Raw genomic sequence first — 14,794 nt, forward strand, 5'->3', positions numbered from 1 at the left:
GATTTGTCATTCAATACCATTTTCTCTTATTGTTGAATTTACACTGGTTGCAGAGAAGCTGGTACCATGAGTCCATAGCAGACTTTCTCATTATTGACAACAAGAAATATTTGGCTTGGACTTCTGTTTTCTCCTTCCATGGAGAACTGATTTTTCCTGAATATTAGAATTTGCAGCCAGAGTTATTTTCTGTGTCTTCTTTCACAGCCCTGTATGGCTTCCACTGCTTGTGATCCTGAATATTTTGTATCTTTTACTCTCATAAAAAGCCACTTTTTCTGTTTTTCACCTTTATTGTGTTTTTTGAAATGATTTGCAAGCAGAGGAGAGTTAAAGATGGACTTTATTACACCATTTCTAACCAGAAATATTTCTCTTAAATAAGCACTGTAGCAACAAGGTCTTCAGTCTGCTAGGAATAGAGGGTGAAGATGTATAAAGACCGGTAGCAGCTACCGCTGAGCCGCCGGAGGGACGCCTGCCTTCGCCTGCCATGGACGAGAGAGACTGGGACACGGTGACCGTGCTGCGCAAGAAGGGCGCTACGGCCGCCCAGGCCAAGTCCAAGCAGGCTATATCTTAGCAGCACAGAGACGAGGTGAAGATGTAGAGACTTCCAAGAAATGGGCTGCTAGCCAGTCCAAACAGCATTCTATCACCAAGAACACAGCCAAGCTGGACCGGGAGACTCAGGAGCTGCACCATGACAGGGTGACCCTGGAGGTGGGCAAAGTGATCCAGCAAGGGGCTCACTCAGAAGGGCCTGGCCACGAAAATCAATGAGAAGCCACAGGTGATCGCGGACTGTGAGAGTGGACGGGCCATCCCCAATAACCAGGTGCTGGGCAAAATTGAGCAGGCCATCGGCCTCAAGCTCGGGCGAAGGACATTGGAAAGCCCATCGAGAAGGGGCCTAGGGCGAAATGAACACAAAGCCTCGAAATCAGTGCGCTCCAGCTGATCTCGTTCTGTGGGTTCCCCTTGGCCGCCAGCACCGCTGTGGGTCTCCTCACGGGCCGAGCGGAACAAGGGGTCCAGCTTGTGGGGACCTCCCCAGCCCATTCCTGCTGTCAAACAAACAAAACCTTGCAAAAAAAAAAAAAAAAAAAAAGATGTAAAAAGACTTATACTGTTTCCATTTAGCAATGCGGCTGCCTAGGTAGCATGAGGATTTCTTGATAAAGAAGAAACAAATCAGAAAGATTATATCTGTAAATTTTACATGTTAACCAGCTCTTTGTAACTTTTAGTAATATATGTTAATGTTTAAGCATAAAATGTAGCTATTTCAACGATCAGGAATTTTAGAACTAGCTTTCTTCCTGAATTGTAGTAAAAATCAACTATTGATGGAGTGGGAACTTTTGTCTAAATCAAAAAAGAAAAAGAAAAAAAAGAAAAATCAGCTTTTTGAAACTAAAATAGTATGATTTTTGCCTCTTTTCAGTGATTTTGGCCTTCTTTTCATAACTTAAAAAAACTGTACAAAAAAATTGTACTGTCACATCTGTGCTATTATATCATGCTGGTTGGTTCTTTGGATAGTTTTTAGAATCAGATTGAGGACTTGATTTTATGGAAAGTCTATTCCAAATTATTCAAAAATGCAAAAGCGATGGAGAATAGAAATCATCATAACAGGACATTAAAATGATATTAATTTCTGTTAAGTACTGAGTTTATGTTCTGTCTATATTGCAATAGTATTTCTAAAATGAAAAATAAATAGTTTCAGGCCATTTTTGTTTGCATTAAGCATGCGAACCTACTGTGTCTTACACATTTTGAGGGAAAAAATTGCTTCTGCTGGCAGGCATTAGAAATGTGAATATTAAATTATTTATATTCAGTGGGGGTACAGTTGAATAGTAGCACATTATATGGGATCATTTAAAAGTAAATGGAAAACATTATCTGAATCCAAATATACAAATATGTGCAAGTAGCATGCTATTGTGGTTCGGTTAAACAAATGCCCTTAGGAATTTTAAGAAAACATGGGTTGCCAAATCAATTTGTGTTTGGACATTGAAAACAACATAATAAGACCTGGGGGGGGGTACGGTTTTTTCACGTTTTCAGAATTGTGTTTTCTTTTAGTTTGCTTATGTACAAATTGAGATTGAGTCTTGAGGAGACTGCGGTGGGCGGTGTGGGGCGGGACACTCCCCATGGACTCATCGAGAGTTTAAAAATAACGCAACATGTCCTCCCATTATTTTAGTCCATTTTTAAGGTTTTTATGCATTTTTAAATTTAATTGTGTTTATTCCTTTGTTTGCCAGGCACCATGGGTAATGCACACATGTGATGTGTGATTGCTTGCAAACCATGCGATACCCACGAAGCCCACCGAAATAAAAGGACCTGTGAAATTAGGTCTTTATTCTTTATTTTTTACATGTTATTTGTTTCTTTAGTATTTTCTTTTTTTTTTTTTTTTTTTTTTTAGACGGAGTTTCACTCTTGTTACCCAGGCTGAAGTGCAATGGCGCGATCTCGGCTGACCGCAACCTCCGCCTCCTGGGTTCAGGCAGTTCTCCTGCCTCAGCCTCCTGAGTAGCTGGGATTACAGGCACGCGCCACCATGCCCAGCTAATTTTTTGTATTTTTAGTAGAGACGGGGTTTCACCGTGTTGACCAGGATGGTCTCGATCTCTTGACCTCGTGATCCACCCGCCTCGGCCTCCCAAAGTGCTGGGATTACAGGCTTGAGCCACCGCGCCCGGCCTCTTTAGTATTTTCAATACTCTCTCCTTCCTGTTTTTGCTTCTTGCACTCTCTCCTTTTCATTCCTTCCTCCCTCCCTCCCCACCTTGCACCCTCCATGCCTCTTTCTCTCCCCCCCACCGCTTGTCTATCTTTCTACATACATATAAGGAAGTATGCAAACAACATATAATGGATTGAGTTTCAAGAATAATTTAGAAAATTAATAGCTGTTACTTAGGATATTAATTTTGAAAAACAAAACAAAAAACGCCAACCCAGTAATGAGACTTTTAGTCCTTCTATCTTTTGTATTGTCTATTGTCTATGTAAATATCCCTCAACAGCACATTGTTTAGTTTTGCCTGTTTCTGAACTTCACATAAATGATATCATAGGGCATATAATTTTGTCTGATTTGGTTCTCTCACTCAGCATTATGATTTTGAAATGCATTCATGTCGATACATGTACATGGAGTTTATTCTTCATCGAGTCAAATGTTGACAAGTGCATAGGTTGTTTTCGGTATTCTCTGGTCATGGACACTATGGGTCTGAATATTTGCTCATGAGATTTGGCAGATTTTTTTTAAACTAGGGCCCTAAAGAATGAGCATGTTCAAGTTTACTAGAAAATTCTCACCGATTCCAAGGTGGTTTCAGGACTATTTTATCCTCGCCAAAAAAAATGTATATGAGAGCTTGATTGTTTTCTATTCGTATCAATACTTGGTGCAGCTGAACTATTAATTTTTCCCATCCATTGGCAAGCAACTTCTTTTACCCTTTGCATTTCTGTCGTTATTATTGAGGTATAGCCGGGCCACTGTTAGTTTATTCAGTCTCTCAATAAGTGGGTGTTTTTTTTCAAGTTTGTGGATGTTGTGACAAAGCAATTCATAATTTGTACAGATAGTTTTTAAGATTTCTGCTTCCTTAAGTGGTCAAGGGATGTATCATTATGCTTTTTATTAATTTGTATATATTTAAGAGGTACAGGTACAATTTGGTTACATAGATATATTACCTACTGCCTTCTGGGCTTTCAGTGTATCCATCACCAGAGTAACGTACATTGTTAGAGAAATTACAGAATTTCTCATCCCTCACCCCCTGCCACCCTCCCGCTCTTTGGAGTCTCCAATGTCTATTTTTCCACTCTTTATGTCCATGCGTGCACACGGTTTAGCTCCCACTTAGAAATGAGAGCATCTGGTATTTAACTTTCTAAGTTATTTTACTCAAGATAATGGTCTTCATATTGTTGCAAAAGACATGGTTTCATTTATTTTTATGGCTAAATAGTATTCCACTGTGTAGATAATACCACATTTATTTTTTAATTCTCATATATTTATTTATTTTATTTTATTTTATTTTTTTTTTTTTTGGAGATGAAGCCTCATTCTGTTGCTCAGGCTGGAGTGCAGTGGCACGATCTCAGCTTGCTGCAAACTCCGCCTCTGGGTTCAAGCAATCCTTCTACCTCAGCCTCCAGAGTTGCTGGGATTACCAGTGTGAACCACCACACCTGGCTAATTTTGTATTTTTAGTAGAGACGACGTTTCACCATGTTGGCCAGGCTGGTTTTGAACTCCTGACCTCAGGTAACCCATCTGCCTCAGCCTCCCAAAGTGCTGGGATTACAGGTGTGAGCCACCGCCCCGCCTGGCCTATGCTTTTCAACCAGCAAAAACAGCCAATGTTTTCAACCCTTAGACCGGGTGACCCACTCCGCTACAAGGAAGGTTTCCTGTTTCTGCCTGGCCAGTATTAAATCAAACAATAGCCCTAAGCAATGTAATGGACAAATCACTCCTCCACCATTAGCCAGGGAGATCCACATATATCATTTGAGAGATCAGCTGTTACTCTGTTCTTGGAACAGCTCAAATTTTGTAAAACACAGAGGGCTTTCCTTATATCAACCCAAAGTCACCAGTCAATTGGGTTAAGTGGTTAAATGTCTTCTCTTTTTCCTCTTTCCTGGCCTGGCCCTCGCCAAGTGTCTTCTCAAACAATTGATTAGTGAAATGTAAATACAAGTCATTCAGCTGACTCTTTAATTGCCTTTTGAGAATATCTTTTTAGAGTATGCAGATGAAGTTTGAAAATTACTGAAGATTTTGTTACTATGAGGAAGAATATAAAAAGACAATGTCAGTGCTTCACTTTCTTCTTCTTTCTGGTCCATTGGTTAAAAATTATCTTTTAAAAATCATCTTTCAATTCCATAACAGCAGTGTAAAGCTTCCTTACTATATATCTTGTATAACAGCCACTCGAGTCCAGGCATGGTGACTCATGCCTGTAATTTCAGCAGTTTGGGAGGCTGAGGCATGAGGATGGCTTGAGGCCAGGAGCTCAAGACCAGCCTGGGCAACATAGAGAGATCCTATCTCTACAAAAAACATTTTTTAAAGTTAGCCAGATGTAGTAGAGTGTGCCTGTAGTCCCAGCTACTCAGAAGGCTGAGGTGGGAGGATCCCTTGATTCCGTAAGTTCAGGACTGCAGTGAGCTGTGACTGCATGGCTACACTCCAGCCTGGGTGACAGTGCGAGACCCCGTCCCTAAAAAACAAAAACAAAACAAGACAAACAAACAAACAAAACTCACACAAAATGTTGCCAAAACTCAAATCAGTTTGGAAAGGGTGAAGATGTGTGTCTGTGGAGATGGTCTCAATAACGCATTTAGTGAAGCAAGATTCCCGTGGAAAGCAGCACGAGCCTGAAAGAACACGCTCTAGGCTCTGAAAATGTTTCCAAAGTCAAGTTCTAAGCATGTTAAATCAAGAACAGCACCTACGAGTATGTGGATAGCTCTAAGGAGATTACTTTGAAAGAGTCAAGATTCTTTATCTGTGTACTTTCACAGATTTAAATAAAACACGTGCATTTTAGAATCGTCAGTGTTGCCCTTAAATGTCATGCTTGATACTCCCCAGTACTAATAGTTTCTGTGGATCTATGTGCAGAAAACAGAGGTCGTAAAATGGAAGTTTGGGGGCCGGGTGCAGTGGCTCATGCCCATAATCTCAGTACTTTGGGAGGCTGAAGCAGGAGGATGACTTGAGCCCAGGAGTTCGAGACCAGTCTGGGCAACATAGGGAGAGCCTGTCTCTCCAAAAAAAAATTTAACAAATTAGCTACATGTGGTGGTGCACACCTGTAGTCTCAGTTACAGCTATGTGGAGGCTGAGATGGGAGGATTACTTAAGTCTGTGAGGTTGAGGCTGAAGTGAACCACGATGGTACCACTGCCCTCCAGACATAGCAATAGAGCAAGACCTTGTCTTAAAGAAAAGGAAGTTTAAACAAATACATTTCTGCATTCTTTTTATTCATCTCACACTACCAAATGGTAAATGCAGATGTTTCATTTTCTTCACTCAATCGTTCAATCAAAATATGTTGGAGAACCAGATGCCTTTGTGTTTGTCGTTGGTTTTGATTTGGGGATAAATAAAGCATTCTGACCCCTCTATGTTCATTGCCCAAGAGTATTTTATGTATTGAATTTGCTTGAATTATTCTGAATTAATGACTGACTTTTTTATGTACAAATATGTTGAGCACAGGTCTAAGCCAGGTAGTATAATTTTTTTTCTGGCTGCCTAAAAATTCAAAAGCTTTAGGAATATTTTTATTTTTTCTTTATTATGAAAATAACATGAATGCCCTTTGGAACTGGTGATCTCTTGGGGAAGATAAAGTTATCTACTTATAATAAATAATAACCCAGTTTCAAGGATCACATAAACTTTCTACAGAGAAAATACCACGAGAAGTCAACACAAGACAAAATTAAGCTGTATCTATAAAGTATCAAAAGTCACTTAGTGAAAAAAGCCAATTATAAATAAGTTTAATCAATGATTACATTTTCATTTTTCAGCCTGTACACCTGGCTTTCTTTCACATTCCAAAAATTTGGGCAACCGTATCTCTGTAGTACATCGCTAACTGGGTGACAAGGATAACTAGGCAATATCATATTATCTCCAACAATATTTTGGCTGTTTTGCCAAATTGAATGAGCACTTTCATGGTGTATATGCATAGATCAATAATTTTTCTCTTTGAATTTAAAAGACATTCAAAGAAATTTAGACAGAGTGCAGGAATACAAGGCTTTAATATTTTCTCATTTTCCTACTTCTTGATAACAACTTGTTAAACACTTGCATTGTACTGACCTTTAAAAAAGCCCTTATGAGGGAGAAGTTTTCTTGTTTTTTGTTTTAGACCGGGTCTTGCTCTGTTGTTCAGGCTGGAGATCAGCGACACAATCACAGCTCACTGCAACCTCCACCTCCTGGGCTCAAACGGTCCTCCTGCCTCAGCCTCCTGAGTAGCTGGGCCTGCAGACTGTGTTACCATGCCTGGCTAATTTATTTTATCTAGGTTTTTTGTAGAGGTTAGGTCTTGCTATGTTGTCCAGGTTGGTCTCAAACTCCTAGGCTCAAGTGCTCCCCCAATCTCAGCCTCCCAATGCTGATTACAGGCATGAGCCACCAGGCCCTGCCTGAAAGAAGTTAGATCCAAAGTTCCTTCAGGGAGGAATTCTTCTTCGTTTTAAAGTTCGGTTTTCCCTTATTCCAGAACCATGTATTAAAAATTTAACATATCATTTTGACTTCTTATTACCTGATTCTTCTGTTTGTCCCTCAGAATATTTTACCAGGCATATAAAAATATATGGCAATAATTAGACTCCAACTATTTTCTATGAGAAACAAATGTATTTATTCATTGGTGTTTCATCTTGGCATGAAAAGAAGCCAAAAATCATAATTGAAGCAGTTAATACATGAGTTATTGTTAAAGGGAGAAAGTCCAATGTTGTAAATTATTTCTCACAGCAAATTTAAAATCCAATCATGCTTCATCTTTTTAAAGTGAATCTTTTTCTTTCATTATTAAATATCAAAGCATCTGAGCATTTCTTTTTTTTTTTTTTTGAGACAAGGTCTCTCCTGGTCACCCAGGCTTGAATGCAGTGGCATGAACATGGCTCACTGCAGCCTCAATCTCCTGGGCTGAAGCGATCCTCCTGCCTCAGCCTCCCAAGTAGCTGTGACCACAGGCATGCACCACCATATCCAGCTAGTTCAAATTTTTTTTCTAGAGATAGAGCCTCGCTATGTGCCCAGGCTGGTCTTGAACTTCTGGACTAAAGTGATCCTCCTGCTTCAGCCCCCCAAAGTGCTGGGATACCAGGCATGAGAAACCATGCCCAGCCCTGCCTAGGCATTTCTGAAAAATATCCCAGTTTTTCAGGAGAACAAAGAGACTTTTCTCACTCTACCAACAATAGCACTTCCCCAAAGAGAAGTGGGTGCACTAGCAAGGTAGAACTGGTTCCAAATGATGGATGACTGAACACTTGCATTGACAATGACTCCCAGCCTTCTGAAAGCTGCCTTGGCAATAACATCTATCAGCAGAGAATGTTTCATGGAAAGACATGGCCATGTGTCCCCTTTTCTGGTTCATAAAGAGTTCAGCATGAGAAACTATCAGTCAGAGAGAGAAAAAAATATAGACACTTTCTTTTCCTGAGATGGAAATTTCATTGCTTAAATGATAAATATACTTACAGAACAGCCAAAACGATGGTGCTTTAAAAGACATCAAAACTAAAGCCAATTCTCTTTTCTGAAGGAAAAATGAGGTTGTAATATTTTAACGTGGCTGCTGTACGTGTGTGTGCCAGTGCTTATAGAAAGAGTGGAGGCAGGACAAGTTTTTAGGAAGTTGAAATTATGAATTTGAGTGAGTCCAGACCCTGTCAGCCCAAGTTCAGATTTGAAATGTGGTGTTCACAAGCCACTTCATTAAGCTCTTGAAATACATTGAAATTAATGATGTAAGATACGTTTTGTTTAAAAACACTGTAGGCAGAGAAAAAATCAGAGGTGGTTACATAGATAATAAACTTTCTACATTGTAAATTTCTGGAAATTTGAAATCCATACAAAGTTAAACGGCCGGATGTGGTGGCTCATGCCTGTAATCCCAGCTCTTTGGGAGGCTGAGGCCGAAGGATCATTTGGGTTGGAAGTTCAAGACCAGCCTAGCCAACATGGTGAAACCCCATCTCTACTAAAAATACACAAATTAGCCGGGCATGGTGGCAGACACCTGTAATCCTAGCTACTTGGGAGACTGAGGCAGAAGAATTATTTGAGCTCAGGAGGCAGAGGTTGCAGTGAGCTGAGATCACACCACTGCACTCCAGCCTGGGCAACAGAACAAGACTCTGTCTAAAAGAAAAAAAAATACAACCAAGAAAAACAAAATTAAACACCAAATCACTGAGAATATGTTTTTGTTTTCCCATGAAACAATGTATCATTTTGTGTTGCTTTGGGGTCTTTTACATTTCTCTTCCACCTGTTTTTCAACTTACAATAATAATCAGACCATCTTTTATAATTCTAAATAATAGAATTTATTTCTGGACCTTTTATTGATATTGATTTGCAATGCCACAAAATTTCTCAGTGTGGACTCTCCAAAACTGGCTATGAACACACTATGTTTCAAAATACATTTGCAGAATAAAGTTTCCATTTTTATGATCCAAAGCAATTGATTTGAAGGAAAGGGGGCAAATTTGTAATTAAGATGGGATGGGTGAGGACTTTGCCAACTTTCTAGGAGAAATACTTCATTATGGAGAAATGCATTGACATTTCTAATACAGAGAAATGTGATTTTTTACATATGTATCTTTTGTGATTTAAATGGAAGAGATATGGGGATTATTTCACATTTATGAATTTTAAAAATTAAAGCCACAATAAGGAAAGCAAGTAAGCATGAGGATGATTTCATAATTAGGACTTGTAGCTTTCCAGGGGCTAGACCAAAACAAATTTGAGTCTTTGAGGTTTCTAAAGCAGTCCCTGTCGCAGTAAGCACTGATGTAGCTTAAAGAGCCATCTTGCTAGATTTCAGTATGGTCAGTCACTGACCAAAATGGAAATGGTGTGTAATCCCAGCACTTTGGGAGGCTGAGGTGGGTGGATCACGAGGTCAAGAGATCGAGACCATCTTGGCCAACATGCTGAAACCCCGCCTATACTAAAAAATACAAAAATTAGCTGGGCGTGGTGGCGCATGCCTGTAGTCCCAGATATACAGGAGACTGAGGCAGGAGAATTGCTTGAACCAAGAAGGCGGAAGTTACAGTGAACTGAGATCATGCCACTTCACTCCAGCCTGGCGACAGAACAAGACTCCATCTAAAAAAAAAGAAAAAAAAAAAAAAAGAGAAAGAAAAGGAAATGGTGTGATTGATGCAGGTGCAATGCTACTTTCAAGTCCCAAAATGAAATCTGCCACTAAGCATGTGTGGGGTCAAACATGGGGTCCAGTATCTCCATAGTCACCTGTGTGTTGTCCTGAGTGGTAGCAGACATGCAATAGAAATGAAAATATGAAAGAGGAAAGAGAAGATGTGGCTAAGAGGATGGAGAAAATTAGAAAAAAATCAAAGGACAGAGAGAAAGGCAGTAGGGGGCTAAGTTGAAAGGAGAAATTTTAAATCAGACTGCCGCAAAACACAACTTTTTCTTATGCTGTCAACATGGAGAACGGTAATTTCCTAAGAAAGAAAATACTTTTATTTTCTGTGCATTATGGTCCAGGCTGTGTTGACTATTTGTGCAAACATGCTGTTTTGCCTTGAGATAAAACAGAACACAGACCAATAGCCTACAGGAAACAAATTCTTCCAGCAAAGTTGTAACTGCTCTTAGCTTCTGCTTCTGCAGAGAGGCAGTGCTGAGGGCTGGAAAGAATCTTGGCGTAGGTTTTGGAAATTCTGGGCTCACTGTCCAACTCTATGATTTTGGGCTGTGTAAACTAAGAATTATCTTCTGGGAGCCATTTCTTCAATTGTACAATGTAAGTGAAACAAAACACACACACACACACACATACACACACACACACACACACACAGAGAAAAAGAGAGAGAGAGAGAATTATTATTGGAGAAGTTTCTTAGCAAATATTTGAAAAGTGAGTTTTGCTCAGTTAGCCTCCACTGAATGGCTAAGTGCTAAGTCTAGAAGTGTCTCTCTCTCTCTCTTTTTCTTTTTAAAATATTTGACACAGGGTATTGCTCTGTTGCTCAGGCTGGAACGCAGTGGTGTGATCACAGCTCACTGTAGCCTCAATCTTCTGGACTCAATCTTCCCACCTCAGCCTCTTGAGTAGCCAGGACTACAGGTACACATCGCCACATCCAGCTAACTTTTAATTTTTTTTTTTTTGTAGAGATGGGGGTCTCACTTTGTTGCTTAGGAGGGCCTCAAACTACTGTGCTCAAACAATCTTCCCACCTTGGCCTCCCAAAGTCTGGGATTATAGATTTCCTAATGTTTATTTTTGCTCCCTCATAGAGCTGGGAGAGGAGTCTTAACTACTAGGTTCTCATTGTGTTAGAACTATCAACCTTCACCTGGGCATCTCTCCTTAAAATCCACTTACTATAGCTTTAGCAATGGTGTGTCTTTAACATGTATGGCTGGGCGCGGTGGCTGATGTCTGTAATTCCAGCACTTTGAGAGGTCAAGGCAAGTGGATCCCCTGAGCTCAGGAGTTCAAGACCGGTCTGAGCAACATGGTGAAACTCTGTCTCTATCCAAAATACAAAAACTAGCTGGGTGTGGTGGTGCGTACCTGTAGTCCCAGCTATTCCGGAGGCTGAAATGGGATGAATGCTTGAGCCTGGGAGGTCAAGGCTGCAGTGAGCTGAGATTGCACGACTGCACTCTAACATGGGTGACAGAATGACCCCATATCTCAAAACAAAACAAAAAAACAAAACAAGTATGTCAGACCCCTGGGGGAGGGTCTAATTTTCTGGTGCAGTTTAGCCCAATAGTACTCAAAGCCTGTTCCATGAAGACGCATCTTCAGCAGGATCAGAGAGCCCAAAAGATGCAAATTCTTGGGTTGTCCCATTTGCCTACTAAATCAGAACCTCTGGGCTGGGGTCCACGAATCCAAGTGTTGTCAGGCCCTCCAGGTGATCCTTATGTGAACTAAAGTTCGTGCAGCCAGGCTCTGCTAGAAAGTGCAGTGGACAGGGAGTCAAAATAAGGCTTTCCTTCTCACCCCGACTAACAATTACCTTTGTGAAGGTCATTTCATCTCTTTACAACTTAGATTCCCCCAATATACCCCCTGCTCTTTGATGGTGTGTCGAAGAGTGCAGAGACTGTATCAAAGACAGCAGGACAACAGAAAATGCAGTGTGTTTGGTTTTGCAGTATGATGACTTGGGGAAGCTCGAACCATTATTTGGCTTTCTCTGTGCGCATTTGGGCAAAACAGCTGGACTATAAACATTTTCTTTGAAGACTAGTTTAAGGAGATGGCAGTAGACTGAACTTCCTTCTCTCTTGACTTTGGTATCTGCTGTGATATGTTTTTTGGTTTTGGTGGGTGGCAGTGAGCATTAACTTGGATATAATGTGAAGAAAACTTCCAAATAATGAGTGTTCTCTCCTAATGGAGTAGTCTGCTGTCATGGGAGGTTTCAGGCCACATGGCTCATCCTCCACGGTGAGGAGGGAGATTCTGGAACCAGGTGAGAAACTAGAATTCATGGCTGTTGATACGTCTTCTGACTGTGAAATTTTGGTTCAAAACCTAGTGACGTCATGACTGCTTATAAATGCTTTGTGAATGAAAACAGTGTCACTGGAAGAAAAAATTGGTTAAAAATGGTGAGAGACCCAGTGTGGTGGCTCACAGCTGTTATCCCAACACTTTGGGAGGCTGTTGGGAGGGTCGCTTGAACCCAGGAGTTTGAGACCATCCTGGACAACATAGTGAGCCCCTGTCTCTACAAAAAATATAAAAAATTAGCTGGGTGTGGTGTGACACATGCCTGAAGTCCCAGCTCCTTGGGAGGCTGAGGAGGGAGGATTGCTTAAGCCCAGGGGGTTGAGGCTGCAGTGAGCCATGAGCCATGATCCTGGGTGGCAGAGTGAGACTCTGTCTCAAGAAAAAAAAAAAAGGTGGTGCGAAAAACAAGCAGATGAATGTTTCAAACAATGCTAATAAAACCGTTTAAAGGTTTATAAGAAAAAAGTAAGCAACTTGGAACATTCTGCAAGAATATAGCAAATATATTCTTACACCATTCATTAAAATAGATTTGAGGCATCTGTTGCCAACTTATTTTTCCCTTGACCTACCCTCAAGATGTGGAATAAACTTGATTGAACTCAGCTTCTGATGGGAATGTGAGTTCTTCCCAAAGTACAGTGTAATACATTCCACTATAATTCCAAATTATTATTACAACAGTCACACCTTGACAAAACAAAGGAATTGGAGTGAATAAACATTCCAACTCTTGTTGTTAAGATTTTATTAAGTATTAATTTTTAAATTAAGTGTTAAATATTTAGTATGAAGTAATGTTACATATTAAATATTAAATATTCAATATTTAAAATATCAATTGCAATATTAAATAGCAAAATTAAGTTACACATTACTTAGTCATGAATTTAAAATTTTTCTTTATGGATTTAGTGTATGCAAATGGAGTTTCTTTTTTTGAGACGGAGTCTCACTCTGCCACCCAGGCTGGAGTGCAGTGGCGCGATCTTGGCTCACTGCAACCTCTGCCTTCTGTGTTCAAGTGATTCTCCTTCCTCAGCTTCCTGAGTAACTGGAATTACAGGCGTGTGCTACCATACTTGGCTAATTTTTAAATTTTTAGTAGAGATGGGATTTCACCATGCTGGCCAGGCTGGTCTTGAACTCCTCACCTCAAGTGATTCACCCACCTTGGTCACCCAAAGTGTTGGTATTACAGGCATGAACCACCACACCTGGTCAGATTTTTTGACATGGATATATTGTGTTATGGTGGAGTCTGGGCTTTTGGTGTAGACATCACCAGAACAGTGTACATTGTATGCATTAAGTAATTTCTGGAACTAGGTAAGGAGCTAGAATTAATGTACCCAATACTGTACAGTGTACACCCTCCTCCCCATCTTTTCTAGTTTCCAATGTCCATTATGCCACTCTCTAGGCCCATGTGTATACTTTATTTACCTCCCACTTCCACATGAGAACATGCAAAAAATGGACTGTCAGATTTTGAATAATTTCATTTAATAGGCTCCAATTCCATCTATGTTGCTTCAAAATACATCATTTCATTCTTTTTTATGACTAATATTTCATTGTGTGTGTGTGTGTGTGTGTGTGTGTGTGTGTGTGTATACATACTTTTCTTTATCCAGTCTGATGGACACTTAGGTTGATTCCGTATCTTTGCTACTGTGAATAATGCTTCTATAAATATGGGAGTGCAGGTGTCTTTTTGATGTAATGATTTCTTTTCCTTTGAGTGGATACCCAGTAGTGGGATTGCTGGATGGAATGGTAGTTCTATTTTTAGAAATCTCTATATTGTTTTCTGTAGAGGTTGAATTAATTTACATTCTCACCAGCAATGTATAAACCTTCCTTTCTCTCTGCATTCGTGCCAACATCTGCTATTTTTTGACTTTTTAATCATAGCCACTCTGATTGGTGTAAGATGGTGTCTCATTGTAGTTTTAATTTGCATCTATAATGATTAGTGTTAATCACGGATTTAAGCATACTCTGTTTTAGTTAGTTTTATATGTTTACATTTACATGTTAATACTCTGTTTTAGTTTTATGTTTTATTTAACATGTTTACATGTCAAATAAAAGCTGACACTCTGAACAGATCTTAAAGCAATGTGTTACCAGAAAGAAACATTTTAGTTCTGTTGAAGTCATGTATATATCTGCCTTCTAAACATACATAAACCTCAAATGTCCTATGGGAGATCGATTTGAAAGATGTTGATAACAGAGATGGTTTATATTTTTATTTCCTAAGTCACTATAATTTTATAATGCTGATAAAATCTGCCCAACAGGGAAAAATAAAGTTATGTGAATGCGCCTCTGCATGTCCAACACAGAAATCAGTTACTCCGTCCAGGACAAAATAGGAATCACAGAAACAGAGAAATTAAAATGTTTGGAAATTAAAATTTTTG

General features: G+C 39.8%; 1 pseudogene; it reads left to right on the forward strand.

Annotated features, from left to right (window-relative positions):
• Positions 1-448: 448 nt before the first annotated feature.
• Positions 449-1,111, forward strand: LOC116556605 (annotated as a pseudogene).
• Positions 1,112-14,794: the final 13,683 nt, after the last annotated feature.

This window comes from Sapajus apella, unplaced genomic scaffold (genome assembly GCF_009761245.1).
Source record: "Sapajus apella isolate SASKATOON/1434 unplaced genomic scaffold, GSC_monkey_1.0 scaffold17, whole genome shotgun sequence".
NCBI lineage: Eukaryota > Metazoa > Chordata > Mammalia > Primates > Cebidae > Sapajus > Sapajus apella.